Raw genomic sequence first — 16294 nt, forward strand, 5'->3', positions numbered from 1 at the left:
TGCCATTTCTTTGGCATGCCAATGAACTCTAGCCAACTCTAGTTCATTTTTCTTGCCAATGTCGGCCAAATCATGGGCAACCAATACCTCAACCAAAATTTTGGCTACCCAATGCTTTGATGGGGCAACCTTGGGCACAAACCAAACATACCGTTGGTCGTGCCACAGCACAAACGCCACCCTCGGCACACTGAAACCGACCATGTCTATCAACGATATGAGCGTGTTGCTCACCGCGGTCGCTGTGTCCAGAGGCGGTGCTGAAGCTGTGCCCCGTTGTTGGCCCCAAAGACCCAGATGAACGGTTGTCGGTGGCGAGGAGGTCGTGGGCTAGCTCCTCCATTGGACTAGTCTGCGCTACATCGTCCCGACGGGTGTGCCCCACATGTCGGTTTCCCTGTTTTCCCAGCCATATTCGAGCATCAGTGCTCCGCGTTGCGCATTAGGCCTTTCACTATGTAGGCCAAGCGAGACAACTTATTGTTTATTTGAGCCGTTCAAGTGTAATCATGTGGCGTTTGCTTATTTCTCATTCCTCTCCAACCCTCTTCTCCATCGATCATGTCGCCCTCCAGTCGAGTCCATCCTCTCGCATGCCTCATTTGAACATTCCGCCGAGTATCATTCGCATGTACCCACCCTAGTCCTCTTTCAATAGATCTCTGGACCCCGAGATGAAATCGAGAGGGAACAAGTGGGGGCACGTGATACCTAAGGCGGATTCAAAATTTTGAACCGGTGATCATAGCATCCGCAAATCATATATAAAGGGTACTCAATGTTTGTTTCTTTTTTGAACGTACAATATACTCCCTCCTATCCTTTCTACCTTACATATAAGTTTTATGTGTAGTCAAAGTATCTCTACTATGATAAAAAGGTATCAACATTCAACAACGCCCAATCAATATTGTTAGATTCGTACGTACTCCTAGATTTATACTCGAGATGGTTTCCAATTTGACTATTGAAAAGATTAATAGTACTCCTTTCACATAGGTGAGTAAGTCATCTTAGGCTGTGCACCGTGACCAAGGAGGAGGGGAAAACAAGAGACATTAATGTTTATTTGCTAATTAATAGTATTGCATGCAATGAACTAACGACTGCATGTCATGTTCGATAGTCTCGGGTCATTAAAAGCATGCACACCCTCATCTCTTATTGGTTCATATGTCAAGAAACAAGAAACGGGGTAGAAGTTAATGCATCGTGCCTACATGTTTTGGGATTATTTGGTTTTCGTAAGATGACTTACACACCTAGACGAAGGGAGTGCATGAGATGTATAATGTGAAAATTATATCATTGGAAACTCCTTTCACATACGAAATTGACCATATGCTTTGTGTAAGTTGCATGTCATATATTATTACTCTAACATTTGGTCAAAGTTAGCCTCGAAAAATGCATTAGACCCTGTATACTTTGTGTAAGTTGCATGTCATATATTATTACTCTAACATTTGTGTAAGTTGCATGTCATATATTATTACTCTAACATTTGGTCGAAGTAGTATAGTGGAAGTGGATCCTCTGACGTAGGTATCACTGCCTTACCCTACCTTTTCGTCACTTACTGGCGGACCCCATGCTTGCTAGGCCCCGCATGTCAGTTACTCAATGGGTTCGGCCACGTCAGGGGATCCTCATCCGTAGTATACTCCCTCTGTTTTTATTTACTCCGCATAAAACAGAGGGAGTAGTGGTATAATAAATGACACGGGCGGGGGAGGGGAGGGACGTCGGTTTGCTCTCAACTGCGGTCCCACAAGCAAGCGAAAACGCAAGACGAAGCGTGTTCCATTCGGTGAGCGACGTGGAGGATCCAGCGTGTCGGGCTGCAACGCGAACGCGGCAAGAGCGATGTACAGTCAAAACCGATTGACCGGTCGTCACCGGAACCACTATTCACACCAGAACCTTCGCTGCTCGGCCTACGCCAGCCACTGCCCTAAAAGCACACCAAATCTCCAGCCCATTCCCCCACCTTTCGATCCCCTAGCCCGCATCAAGCGTCCCCTAGTTCGCCGGAAAGCCATGCTGCGCCGCAAGATCACTTACTACAAGATGCTGACATCGGAGCGCCGCGCAGAAATCACGGCGGCGGCCGGTGCCACAGACCTCCGTTCCCAAGCTCGCTTTGCAGCGGGCCAATCCTCAAGTTCTCTGGAGCCAAGCTACGAGGAGGAGGAATCCGATCCAATGTTCACTGCGGAGGTCACGGCGCAGAAGGCCCCCGATGGGTATGAGACGATGGACGTTGACTTTGTGCCGGCGTCCGAGTCCCCCATGGTGCAGGCGGACCAGCGGTTCAACATGGCGATACTAAAGGAGGACCGGGAGGCAGAGGCTCAACTCGATGCGGAGCGCGTGCATGCCGCTGCCATCGAGGCTCTCCTGCAGGCGGAACCGGATGTCGTGGATGTGAACCGGGCGGCGGAGGCTCAACTTGAGGCGGAGCGCGCGGATGCCGCTGCCATCGAGGCTCTCCTGCAGGCGGAACCGGACGTCCTGGACATGAACCGGGCGGCAGAGGCTCGACTCGACGCAGAGGGCGCGGATGCCGCTCTCATCGACGCCCTCCTGCGGGCGGAACCGGAAGTCCTGGACTTGAACCGGGCGGCAGAGGCTCGACTCGACACGGAGCGCGCGGATGCCGCTCTCATAGACGCCCTCCTGTAGGCGGAATCGGAAGTCCTGTACTTGAACCGGGTGGCGGAGGCTCGACTCGACGCGGAGCGCGCAGATGCCGCTGCCATCGAGGCCCTCCTGCAGGCTGAACCGGACGTCCTCGACTTGAACCAGCCTGTGCTCTCGTCCGTGCAGAGCGCCTGCACGCTCCGCTTGAACGAGTAGCTGGAGGCCGAGGACAACCACGGTGCGGAGACACACGTTGGCAGCGACGACTGGTTCGCGCCGGTAGCCAAAGACGACGAGGCCGTCTCTTTCCGCTAGCAGTGATAGTTTTTCTTTATGTTGTTGTTTTTATTATTATGGATCTTTTGCTGTGTAAAAACATACTATTTGTTATGCAAGTCGCCTGAGTCTACCATTTCAGGCAGTTGGATGAATATCCTACGTCTCCTAACCCTTCTTTCATTCTTCCTCACCTCTTCTTCTTCCCCAACAGACCACTGCACGGGCCGTACGGATACTCCGGTTGGATAAACATACTCTATGAACGAAAATTATGTGTCAGCGATAGGATGGCTGAGTTTGGTTTGTTCACATGCGACAACACATGTCCGTGAGGGTGCGTTCCCTTGGTTGGGTTTGCAGCGTGCAGGAGCGAAGTGTGAGGGTGCGGTGCGACCGCGGCGTGCAGGAGCGACCGTGGGAGGGTGCAGTGCGACCGCGACAGCCGTACGCAAGTGTACCTCCTTCTAATTTTGAAAACTTTAGGCAAGCTTGGCAAAAAAGTGTGGCAAAGTTTGGCAATGCAAGGCCTAGACCCAAACAGGATAAGTACGTACTACCTCTGTCCGGGTTTATTGGTCCCCATTGTATTTCGTGCCAAATTTTGACCATAGATTAAACTAAGAAAATGTTCACGTATGTCACCAAACATTATATTTTTCAAACTATGTTCAAATACGAATCCAATGAGATAATTTTTCTTGACATGCATTAACATTTTGTTAGTTAAATCTTTAGTCAAAATTTGGCACAAACTATAAAAGGGACCTATAAACCAGGACGGAGGTAGTACGTACTAGGAGTACTAGTGTTAAAAAAGAAAGGCGGGTTTTCCTTTGATACAATCGTTTCACGTGTCAATTAATGCGTATTTTTTCTCGGAAGACCAAAGACCTAACCATCTCACTCCTCATCACTTGATTAATGCAGCGCCATGCAAACGAACCTTCTCACTTCCGCATGCATGCAGGGGATATTAATGTCCTTGGTTGGTAACCCCATCAATTTTGCTTCGATTAGTGTTAGTGGCCCTTTGCAAATTGTAATTTTGATATACTGGCCTTGTGTACAAAAAAAATGGAGGTAGTAACTATATTTGAATTCCTTGCCCATTGCGGTGACGTCGACGACTTTTTTTTTCTGGTTTGGCGAAGTGCGTTCGAGGGAGAACACCATTGAGGGAGACCACGGTAAGTCGTTCGCAAGTGCCGCCTGCAAGCCTAGACGACCGCCTTATTTGCATCCAGGAAGTCCTTTACTACTATTACCTCCGTCCTGGTTTATAGGTCCCCTTTGTAGTTTGTGTCAAATTTTGACTAAAGATTTAACTAACAAAATGTTAATGCATGTCAAGAAATTTTTTCTCATTGGATTCGTATTTGAACATAGTTTTCAAAAATATAATGTTTGGTGACATGCGTAAACATTTTGTTAGTTTAATCTATGATCAAAATTTGGCACGGAATATAATGGGGACCAATAAACCCGGACGGAGGTAGTAGTACTACTACTAGGAGTACTAGTGCGGGGAGATGGTTTCTCGAAGAAGACGATGGAGAAGCGGAGTCAGCGAAGAGTGAAATGATAGTTGCTTCATCCGTGCTTTGTGATTTGACGCCTCACTGCTTTGTGATTTGTGATAGAAGGGACAGGGGAGTAGACTCTGTGCTCTATACTGTACTACTCCTACATGCGTGCAAGCATGGGAGAAAGAGGAGAGACGTTGCATTTTTCTATTCCTTCAATCAATCAATCAGGGAGCTTCGGTTCCATCTTTTTGGCTTTGGCAACGCCGTCCACAATGGTTCCCACGATGCCAAAAGCTATTTTCACATTTGGCTACACATTGTGGATGCCCTTAACCGTACCACTTGGGTTTGCTCCTGTGTGCTATCTATACAAATCGCAATTATATTGATCTAAAAAATTATAGAATCAAAGATTAGTAAAAAGGAGGTGATTTTGCCGCGCAGATGGCGGGGGAGGTTTCTTATTTTCGGAGGACGTTGTCCTGGCGGTTTGCTAACATGCCGTCCCACGTGTCAGTGCTTTACCAAGCTGATCCGCGTCCCACATGAGGCAGAACAACGGCAGAAGCAACACGTGGTTAAGTTGAAGAAGATGAGGGAGAAGCGACCAAGCTGATTCGCGTCCCACATGAGGCAGAACAATGGCAGAAGCAACACGTGGTTAAGTTGAAGAAGATGAGGGAGAAGCGGATTCAGCAACGAGTGAAATGATGGTTGCTTCGTCCCTCCAACTTCTTTTTTTAGCATTATTACTTCATCCCTCCAACTTAACTGCGGAAAAGGTGCAGCTTTGTGATTTGCCGCCTCATTGCTCATTACTACGTCGGCGCCATGACTGGGGTGCTTCACCCCAGCTGCTCTACACTGTATTCCGGTATGGCACATGGACCCGGTAGCTTGATGTCCCACATGTCGGCGAAAGGGACTAGAAGATTTATGAAAGCGAGCGCTCCACTCTTACGACGGAGGAGTAGACGACACGACGGCCCAGTGAACTGTTACTTGTACTATATAGTACTATAGTTTTGCTGTTTCGCATGATCCATCGATACAAACCCGATTAAATAGGAAAGGGCGGGATTTTTCCCGCGCGGTAGATGATACTGGCCATACATTTCAAAGGCAATTTTAATGTATGCAAATTGAATAATTATAAGTAACAATATGATATCTAGTAAAACTAAAAACACATATGATTTATTGTGTTAGAGTGTAGTAGTAGTGATGTATTGCATAGTTGTTAGATGTAACATGCGAGAACGTGTAGAGATGTAGTTTTGGAGGGCCTGCCGAGAGAAAAGCGTAGTACGGTCACCGAACTTCAGAATAAGCTGATTACGGTCACTATATACGTTTTGCGATGATTATCCGGTCACTTGCTCACAGTTCAGCATCAGATTGCACTCTGTTGACCGGCCAAATAGTCTCCGTGGAGCCATGTTGACTAGTTAAATTGACCATGTTCCTTGTGGGTCCCACCTGTCAGTTCGCATAGGGAAAAGGTCAGATAAACACAAATTTACGCAGGCGCGACAAGGCTCCAACCCGTGCGCGGGAATCACCTGGTTGTGTATGTGTCTATCAGGGCCTGATGTGTGCGCATGCACGTGTAGGTTGAGCACTTGAGCGTGAGAGTGTGTGTTGGTTGTGTGGTGTACGGGTGTGTGCATGCATGCGTGCGTGTGTGCGTGTGAGTGTTGCGTGCGTGCGTGGCTGCGTGTGTACGTGTGAGTGTTGCGTGCGTGCGTGGGTGCATGTGTTTGTGTGAGTGTTGCGTGGATGGAGTTCGTGTGCATGCGTGCATGTGTGTATAATCATCACACCAGCTCCTGTGTGTTAAAACAGATGGCTCAACATACCAATACAAGGCCACCCTGTCCGCTGTGCCTGCGGTCATGACTTCACACCACCGTCAAAATATTTTGTTGTTGTTTGTTTTCATTCTTACTAGCAAGATGTCTGTGCATTGCACGTAACATCAAGATGCATTTGTATGACTTGTTTATCTCGTGAGAGAAAAGGATGAACGAGGGAAGGCCTTATTTGCAAATGGGGAGAGGTGTGTGGGTACCTTTTTGCAAAACTGCCATAGTTTCTTTCCTATCCGTCAGATATAAATCGAACGGCCTATGTTGCAGGATGGTAGGCACACCATCATCACCAACTCTATTTTTTAAAAGAGTGTATTTTAAGTATTTTATAATAGTGTACATGTAGAGTAGATACAAGTCGACAGGTGGGCACGATGTTAGTGAGATAATGTGATGCAACACTAGATTAGGTGCCACGTGGAGCGTTCAACTGGTCAACTAGTCATGTCATGAGCAAATACAAAGTTGTACTGTGAGCCCGTGACTGTATAATAACCACTAAACGTAAACGGTGACCGTAATGAGTGGATTATGAAGTCCAATGTATGTATCGTGCTTTCACTTCAAATACAATGATCGTCATTGCATATATCGCGAGAAAAAGATGAAACACGCGTGAATTTTCTGGGGGCTTACTTTTAGAGGACATGGAGATAGTTTTGTGTGCATACGTGAAAGGGCCGTACAGGGGGGGTATGCGATGGAGAGAGAGATGCTCTTCGTTTCTCTTTATTATGACTAACTTTGTATATAGTATAAAAATATACAAATTCACAGTGCGGAATAAATATCATTGTGGGCACAATGCAATGCAAATTAGCGTTCATACTCCTCCATATAACTTTCTAATGTTGTATATATGTAGAAACTCTAAAATAATTTTTTGGCCACACTTTATTCAAAAGGAATGTTGTATGCGAAATAAACGTGAAGAGAGGGCTTTTTAGGTCAATGGGGTACGTGATGTAACATGTGTGAATGTGTAGTTGATGCATTTGGCAGGGACTAGAGAGGTATGTGTGTGTATTACGTATTCGAGAGAGGGATGGATAGAGGGGCCGACGGGGGTGGGGTGGGAGAGATAGCACGAGAAATGAGGGTGGTCTAGAGAGAGAGAGAGACGAATATGACGTCACGACAAGAGATTCCATTCCCTTGAGTGTGTATATGCAAGGGGGGAGGGAATAGAGGCACCAGGAGAATTTTTCGGTGTGTGTGGTGTTTGTGTTGGTGTGTGTGGGTGTGAGAATATAATGAGACGTGGGGGCAGAGGGTGTGTCACAGCGTGAGGTCCGGTGGGTCGAGGTGAGGCCCTTTGTTCGGTTCCATCCTACGCCACATTGGTCGTCCCATGACACATTTAGGAAGACCCATGGATTACTAGTCATACAAGACAAAGATAGCAGAATTGTGAAGGACTCTGTGTCCACTGACAAAGCCGGCTAGGATTTGTAACCCTAGGTTCTCGGACTAAGGTAACCCCTCTATCTCTGATATTACTATTCATCCAACCTAACTTTAAGGGGCATCCTACAGAATGCTCTGCTAGAATCATACTCGTCGATTAGGAAGAGAGGTGTGAGATAATGCGTGAGAGACAGGTGTAAAGATAATGTGCGTACATGAGACACGTAGGCAGGTCCATGTATATAGAAAGGGTCGATGAGGATTGTGTGTGTGTGTGTTTGTGAGAGGAAGAGTGCTTGTGATAAAGGTTAGTGAAAACAGTTGTAAATGGTTACGAGAGGGAGGGAGGGTTATATCTAGAGAATGTGTGCGAGAAAAACACCTCGGGAGAGAGTGTGTGAGCATGTGTGAGAGACCACCGATGGAGAGTGAAACTACACGTAAAAGACTGCTCTACACATTGATTAAAGATATAAATTGTATCCAAATATTAGGATGGGATCATGATATTTGCAATTCGCGTAAGGAGCGGTCATTGATCCATCAGACATCTAGATTCTATCGAATTTGAGCATGTCTATGTTATTATTTGACACAATTGATCCACATAGTTAGTATTTTGAACTCCAGACAATGCATCGCTTTAGCAATCGAATATAAACGTAAGTATAGTTCATGTTGTGTGTGTAAAGCACATTATACATACGAAAGTTACACAATGGACATTTATAAATAGCTACCTATGAACTAGTATACATTTGAATTCAACCTAAGGTGGTTTAAAAAAATCAAATTCAACATGAAGTCCATTCAATTATTTGAATTTGATATCATGGCATTTGTAAACCATACCTAAACTATGGGGGTACCAATCTTTGCTCTGATTTTGTACATAATAGCATATGTAGTTGTGTACAAAATAGATTCAAATTTAGCTCCTCCATTCAAAATAATCATAGTTATAGGATTTTCAAGTGTCAAAATTCAAAAGGAAGCGGATAATTTAATGAGGTTTTCAAACATACAAGGTCAAATATAACATTGTCTATTTAGGTCAATCCTCATAGTTCAAGAGTACTCTGAACGTGAATGCTTGTGTTTCAACATTTCGAACAAAGCGCTAAAAGAGCCTCTACTCGCCCGAAACCGCATGAGACCAATGTTTGGTAGTACAAGGAAATTACTTTTCTAATAACTCCGACCTATGAAACCTACCGGCCCGACGTCCAAAGGTCTAAACCGGGGTAGGGTTGTAGCTTCATCTAGACGCCACGCAACCGCCTCCGAAAAACATGTTGGAAATATGCCCTAGAGGCAATGATAAATTAGTTATTATTATTATATTTCCTTGTTCATGATAATCGTTTATTATCCATGCTATAATTGTATTGAAAGGAAACTCAGATACATGTGTGGATACATAGACAACACCATGTCCCTAGCAAGCCTCTATTGACTAGCTCGTTGATCAATAGATGGTTACGGTTTCCTAACCATGGACATTGGATGTCATTGATAACGGGATCACATCATTAGGAGAATGATGTGATGGACAAGACCCAATCCTAAGCCTAGCACAAAGATCGTGTAGTTCGTATGCTAAAGCTTTTCTAATGTCAAGTATCATTTCCTTAGACCATGAGATTGTGCAACTCCCGGATACCGTAGGAATGCTTTGGGTGTACCAAACGTCACAACATAACTGGGTGGCTATAAAGGTGCACTACAGGAATCTCCGAAAGTGTCTGTTGGGTTGGCACGAATCGAGACTGGGATTTGTCACTCCGTGTAAACGGAGAGGTATCTTTGGGACCACTCGGTAGGACATCATCATAATGTGCACAATGTGACCAAGGGGTTGATCATGGGATGATGTGTTACGGAACGAGTAAAGAGACTTGCCGGTAACGAGATTTAACAAGGTATCGGTATACCGACGATCAAATCTCGGGCAAGTACAATACCGTTTGACAAAGGGAATTGTATACGGGATCGATCGAGTCCTTGACATCGTGGTTCATCCAATGAGATCATCGTGGAACATGTGGGAGCCAACATGGGTATCCAGATCCCGCTGTTGGTTATTGGTCGGAGAACGTCTCGGTCATGTCTACATGTCTCCCGAACCCGCAGGGTCTACACACTTAAGGTTCGATGACGCTAGGGTTATAAAGGAAGTTTGTATGTGGTTACCGAATGTTATTCGGAGTCCCGGATGAGATCCCGGACGTCACGAGGAGTTCCGGAATGGTCCGGAGGTAAAGATTTATATATGGGAAGTCCTGTTTTGGTCACCGGAAAAGTTTCGGGCATTATCGGTATTGTACCGGTAGTGCCGAAAGGGGTCCGGGGGTCCACCAGCCCCGGGGGCCACATGGGCTGTAGGGGTGTGCGCCTTGGCCTATATGGGCCAAGGGCACCAGCCCCAAGAGTCCCATGCGCCAAGAGATAAGGGAAAGGGAGAGTCCTAAAGGGGGAAGGCACCTCCTAGGTGCCTTGGGGAGGATGGACTCCTCCCTAGCCGCACCCTTCCTTGGAGGAAGGGCCAAGGCTGCGCCCCCCCCCCCTCTCCCTTTCCCCTATATATAGTGGAGGGGAGGGAGGGCAGCCGCACCTGAAGCCCGGGCGCCTCCCTCCCTCCCGTGACACCTCCTCCTCTCCCGCAGGTGCTTGGCGAAGCCCTGCAGGATTGCCACGCTCCTCCACCACCACCACGCCGTTGTGCCGCTGCTGGATGGAGTCTTCCTCAACCTCTCCCTCTCTCCTTGCTGGATCAAGACATGGGAGACGTCACCGGGCTGTACGTGTGTTGAACGCGGAGGTGCCGTCCGTTCGGCACTAGGATCTCCGGTGATTCGGATCACGACGAGTATGACTCCTTCAACCCCGTTCTCTTGAACGCTTCCGCTTAGCGATCTACAAGGTATGTAGATGCACTCTCCTTCCCCTCGTTGCTGGTTTCTCCATAGATAGATCTTGGTGACACGTAGGAAAATTTTGAATTTATGCTACGTTCCCCATCAAAACATTCATACACAATGGCCGCCTAAGCACACATGCGCGCGGCCAAAATCGCTGCCGCCCACTATTTGGGACACCTGGGATTACCATCCTACCCCCAACCCGCAGTAGGTCCAAAATTTAAGAGGGGGGGGGCAAAGTTTGTACTTTCCCCAAATTTCAAACAAGCGCGTCCCATCTTCTGTTCAAAAAAGCCAAAAACAAGCGCGTCCCAGACCAAAACATGGTTCCCCCCACCCGTCCGATTCCCCATTCGTACTCCGTGGGCGCCAAAACTACCTCTCCACCAGCCGCGAAACCCCAGCATCCTCCGTCCGCCACCCCATCCCACCCATCAACCGCCACCCTCCTCCATCTCGCCGGAGCCGATACCCCGACGTCGTCGTCCACCGCAACCTCAACCGCAATGCCCTCCACGGCTAGTAGTTGAAGACGAGGCAGAGCCGTCCGTACCCGAGCCAGTTCAACCACGCAGTCCTGCGCCTCACCGCTGCCGCTCCAACTTCGCCACCCTCCACCGCACCGGAGCTATTCCTGCTACATCGTCCTTCGCCGCCTTGGATCTGCTTCCCCTCCGCCGACATACAGCCATGGCAACACATTCAACAATTTGGCCATGGGTTCGTCCAAGCCTGCACCCTCCAGAACATCGGTTTCCCCGGTAAAAACAAGAAGATTGGTGCGACATGTGGAGGTGACCACACCAGCAACCGAAGAAGGTACTCCTCTTCCCTTATTCGTGCAAATCTTACGTCTCTGCTTGCACGGTATTCATCCCACGGGATACACTAGTTGACCGCTTCTTCTTGATATAGATGTTCCTAGTAACTCGCGATGCACAAGGTTTCTCCTCATATACTAGTTCACCTAAGCTAGAGGTCCGTCGCCCCCCTGAATTTGAATTTCTGGCCAGTTGATTCCCAATTAACGGAAGCATTCCCCGGCGTAAGAGGCGCTAGTACGACTATTACGCCGGGGAAGCAGCGCCTTGGTGTTTATCTTAGGGGCGTCTACGGCCTAGAGCTACTGGCGCTCGATCTGGAGGTCAGCCGGGATTAAAGGGATGGTTTGGGGGCCCTGCCAAGCACGGCGGTGGTGTGAGGTCGATGGGAGGGCGGGGCGACGGAGGCATGGGTCTGGGCCGGTGGTCGCTGGTGGTTCGTGAAAGATCGTCAACAGTGACTGGCGGGAGGTAGACGAAGGCCATCTGCCCGTTCCTTATAGATCGGACGGTTCATTAAAAAAATCGACTGACCTATTTATTTTCAGTCGACTGTTATCTTAGATATGTCCACATGTGGTGGTGTGCTGGAGGAGTACCTGCATTTCCTGTGCTCATATATTACAAAATCATACGGAGTAGAATCTAATTTTGTTTTCCATGCAATGTTGTAGAGCTATCATATGTCTCCTATCATTTATTTTTAAGCCACCTGCTATCTACTACTTTTACAGTGCACTAGTTCTGCACACACTTCACCCATACTCTCACTATTGTGTTTTTATGCAAGGGTATTTCAGACTCTCCCGCCGAAAGAGAAGCAGCAAAGAAAAGAGCGAAGTCGCTCCAGCTTGGTATACGGGTAGGCAAGACACGTTACAATGCTATAAAGGGTGCAGTGTCAGCAGATGGAGACAGTAAACGTAGCTCTATAGTTGATGACCTCGCTCGCAATGAACCACCATCCCAGGTGTTTGCTTTAACTTTGCGGTGTCATATGTGGTTGCATGTTGGTGTCTAGCTTGTATTCGAAAGGCCGAAGTAGGTCTTTATTAAGATAAGGAAAGATATTTTTTACATGAACCACCATCCCGTGAGCACCAGAAGACAAATAGCTAGTCAGGGCACTGGCCGAGCCAGTGACAAGCCCAGCAAACACAGGCATCACCTGGAAGCCAACTAAAAAGCCATGATGGTGGCGAAGCAGCCCGCCTCCCACCAGGCTCTCAGGTCCTAGATGATCATGTTCACCACTCCAGCCGGATGTCTAGCTTGTATTGCTTCCAATTTGGTTAAATTGCATCTGCTTAGCTTACACATTATACCTTTGAATATGACATGCTTTTCTGTTTTTGGTACATACTAGTACATCTGTGTATTAACCATGTTCTTACATCAAACTAATGTTCTTGTGGATCCCTCATCAATCACTTATGACGAGGTAGACAGGCAAGGGGACTACTCCTCATTTAAAGAATGTAGCGTCAGCCTCCCGACATGATTCTCAAGAAAGAGAAATGCTAGATGAAGATAGTGAACGTAGCTCTGTAGTTGATTACAACATTTCCCCTACACTAGCATTGCAGGTGCTTGCTCTAACTTGGCAGCGTGATATGTGGTTGCATGTTGCATATGGTGTCGAGATTGTAATTCTTCCAATCTGGTTAAACTGCATGTGCTAGTCTGCTTAGCTTATACTCCTGTAAATGTGACATTATACCTGTTAATGTGACATGCCTTCCTGTATTTAGTACATAGTACATCTGTCTATTAAGCATGTCCTTACATAAAACTATTGTTTTTTTGTATCCCGCATCAATCAATATGACGAGGCACCTTTAGTATACGCAGTGCGATATTAGTTGCATCTTTCATACGATTTATAGCATGCGCTGCTTCTAATTTGTTGAAATTCCATTTACGATGGACGCTTTTAACTTGGCAGTCATATTGGTTGCATCTTTCATGTGGTGTCTAGCTTGCATTGCTTCTTATTTGCTAGAATGGTTTCTGCTTAGTTTACACAAACAGTTGTGAACATGCCATGTCGTCCTGTTTTTCGTACATATTCCATCCTGGTATCATGTGTTTGCCTTACATCAAAGTAGTGATTGTCAGTATCATGCATGAATGAGTTCTGAAGAGAGAATTTTATTGATTTTTCTTGTCGGTTTTACTTGACAATTCAAAATCAATAAAGCGGAAGGAAGTTAGCAAGGCAGCGGATAAAGGTGCTCCTTCCAAATGGAGGGCCTCTACAGTTTCTACTCCTCCACACCCCCAAGATGATTTCCAAGACAACACATGCATAGACACTCAACAAAGCTGTGTTTATGATGAGCACGTCTCCCCTAGTGCAGCATCACTAGTGCTCACTCTAACTTGGCACTGTTATATGTGGTTGCATGTTATGTGTGATGTCTAGCTTGTATTGCTTCTAATTTTGTTGAATTCCATCTGCTTACTTTACACATTATACTTGAATAAGACACGTGTTCCTGTTTCTAGAACATACAATATCTGTCTATCACACCATGTTCTTACATCAAAGTACTACTGTTGTGTAACCTGCAACAATCACTTATCATAAGACACGTTTGACTTCAGAGTGTGATATAGGTTACATCTCACATTCTTTTCTAGCTTGTACTACTAATTTGTTGAAATGGCACTTATGACGAGACGGTTTTAACTTGGTAGAGTGATATTATTTGCATCTTTCATATGGTGTCTAGCTTTCATTGCTTCTAATTTGTTGAAATGCCTTCTCCTTAGTTTACAAATCATAAGTTGTGAATATGCAATGCTGTGAATATGCAATGGCACTAATGACGAGAGACCTCTAACATGGTAGTGTGATGTTGTTTGCATCTTGCATATGATTTATTTCTTGTACTGCTTCACATTTGCTTAAACACCATTTATGCTGAGACACGGTTAACTTGGCAGAGCGATATTTGTAGCATATTTCATATGGTGTCTACCTTCCATTGCATTGCTTCTAATTTTGTGAAATGTCTTCTTCTTAGTTTACACATCATAGTTCTGGTTATCTCTTCCGTCCTATTTTTCATACATATTACATCCTCCTATCATGTGGTTGTCTAACATCAAAGTTTTATTCGTCTGCATCACGCATCAATTTGTTCTGAAGAACTAAATTTTATTCGTTTTTCTTGTCGGCTTGACTTAACATGGCACAGAGAAAGAGGAAGAAACAGAGAATGGCAGGGAATGAGAAGCGGATGAATCCTACAGATTCTGCTGGTACTGATGGTGCAATAGAAGGTGAAATTCCAGCAGAAAATTCTACAAACACGACATCCCATGCTACACGAACTGCAAAAAAAGCCAAACAGAAACAAATAGCTGCCACCAAACAAGCAGAGACATCCCTAGTTCTTGCAACACCTACCACAGTACTACCAGCTGCATGACATACTCGTGCGTCAACTGATCTAGCAGCACGTTCCCAAGCTCCCTTGCCACTTGACACTACTTCCCAAGCACTCTTGACACAAGACGAGTTGGCAATATCAGATGAACCTTGTGAGCTTCAACAGCAAGAAGGTAGTTGCTGGAGTCAAGTTACAGTTGCATGCTTCTTTATATGTAGTCTCACAGTTTGATGTACACTAACACTTCCTATAGGTTAATGCTCGATAGGTTAACTGAATCTACAGGAGGAAGAATGGAGATCCGTTTTGAGCTAGGTTTAAAAAGGCCACGTGATGCTACAGAGTCAGCCAAGTTAGTATCAGAGGCAGTGGTTGCCGTTAGGTGTCATGTACGTATCCTCCCAACATGGATTCAGTACAGGAATGACAAAGACAAAACCCAGTTTAACACCTTCCTCGACCATTTATCTGTAAGTATGGTTATGTATGGAAACTAGTAATATCGTCTTGCTCTGTCCCATACTTTCTAGGTTGCTGATAACGAGACTCCCAGAATTTTCAACAGATGAGGTTCAAGTTGGATAGCTAAGATGATGCAACCAGACAAGCTTGCACCCATGTTTTCAAGTCTTCTCTGCGACAGTATCGGTATAACTTGAGGAAAACTCACTTTGAAGGCAAGGCTAACAATGAACTTTCCCAAACATCTCCAGTGGAAAATATATCGGATGAAGACTAGAGGGGCCTTGTTAAACACTGGTCTGATCCGAATTATCAGGTACATTATATATATGTGATCAGATCACATGTTGAAGCCCTATTAATGCATGTGCCACACAAATCTATCTTCTTGTAGGTGAATTGTTCAAAGAACAAGGCCAACCGTACGAAAGTGAAATTCCAACAGACGGCAGGATCTCGTAGCTATATTGCACACTGCGAGGCTCTTGTAATTAGCTGTTGTTTCTCTCTTTTCGCTGTACCATATTATCAGATCTATATGGACTTGTTCGAAATGCAGAGGAAAGCCCGCGAGGACCAAAAAGTACCTGAACCAAATGCTGTGGAAATCTTTAAGGACAGTCACACCAGCAAGAAGAAGGGCATGACTACACCAGTCAAAGCCACTTTTGTAAGTCCTTAATCCTCATGCCTTTTAACTACTACTTACTCTGACTTGTGTCTTGAACTGCATGGTTTGCAGCCAATGTCTATTACTCTTTTCAATTTTATACACAATTGTCTTAGCGTATCATTGCACCTTACAAGGTTTAAAAGGGAGGAGTGATGTTCCTTTGATCTTGACTCGTAATCTAGTTCCGTGTTGGACTTGCCCACACAATGTTACAATTGCATGTTTGTCTGTTCTCAGTTGTTTTGTGATATGAATGATGTCATACTATGCTTACCGTATTATAAACTTCGTCT

This window comes from Triticum aestivum, chromosome 2B, assembly GCF_018294505.1.
Source record: "Triticum aestivum cultivar Chinese Spring chromosome 2B, IWGSC CS RefSeq v2.1, whole genome shotgun sequence".
NCBI lineage: Eukaryota > Viridiplantae > Streptophyta > Magnoliopsida > Poales > Poaceae > Triticum > Triticum aestivum.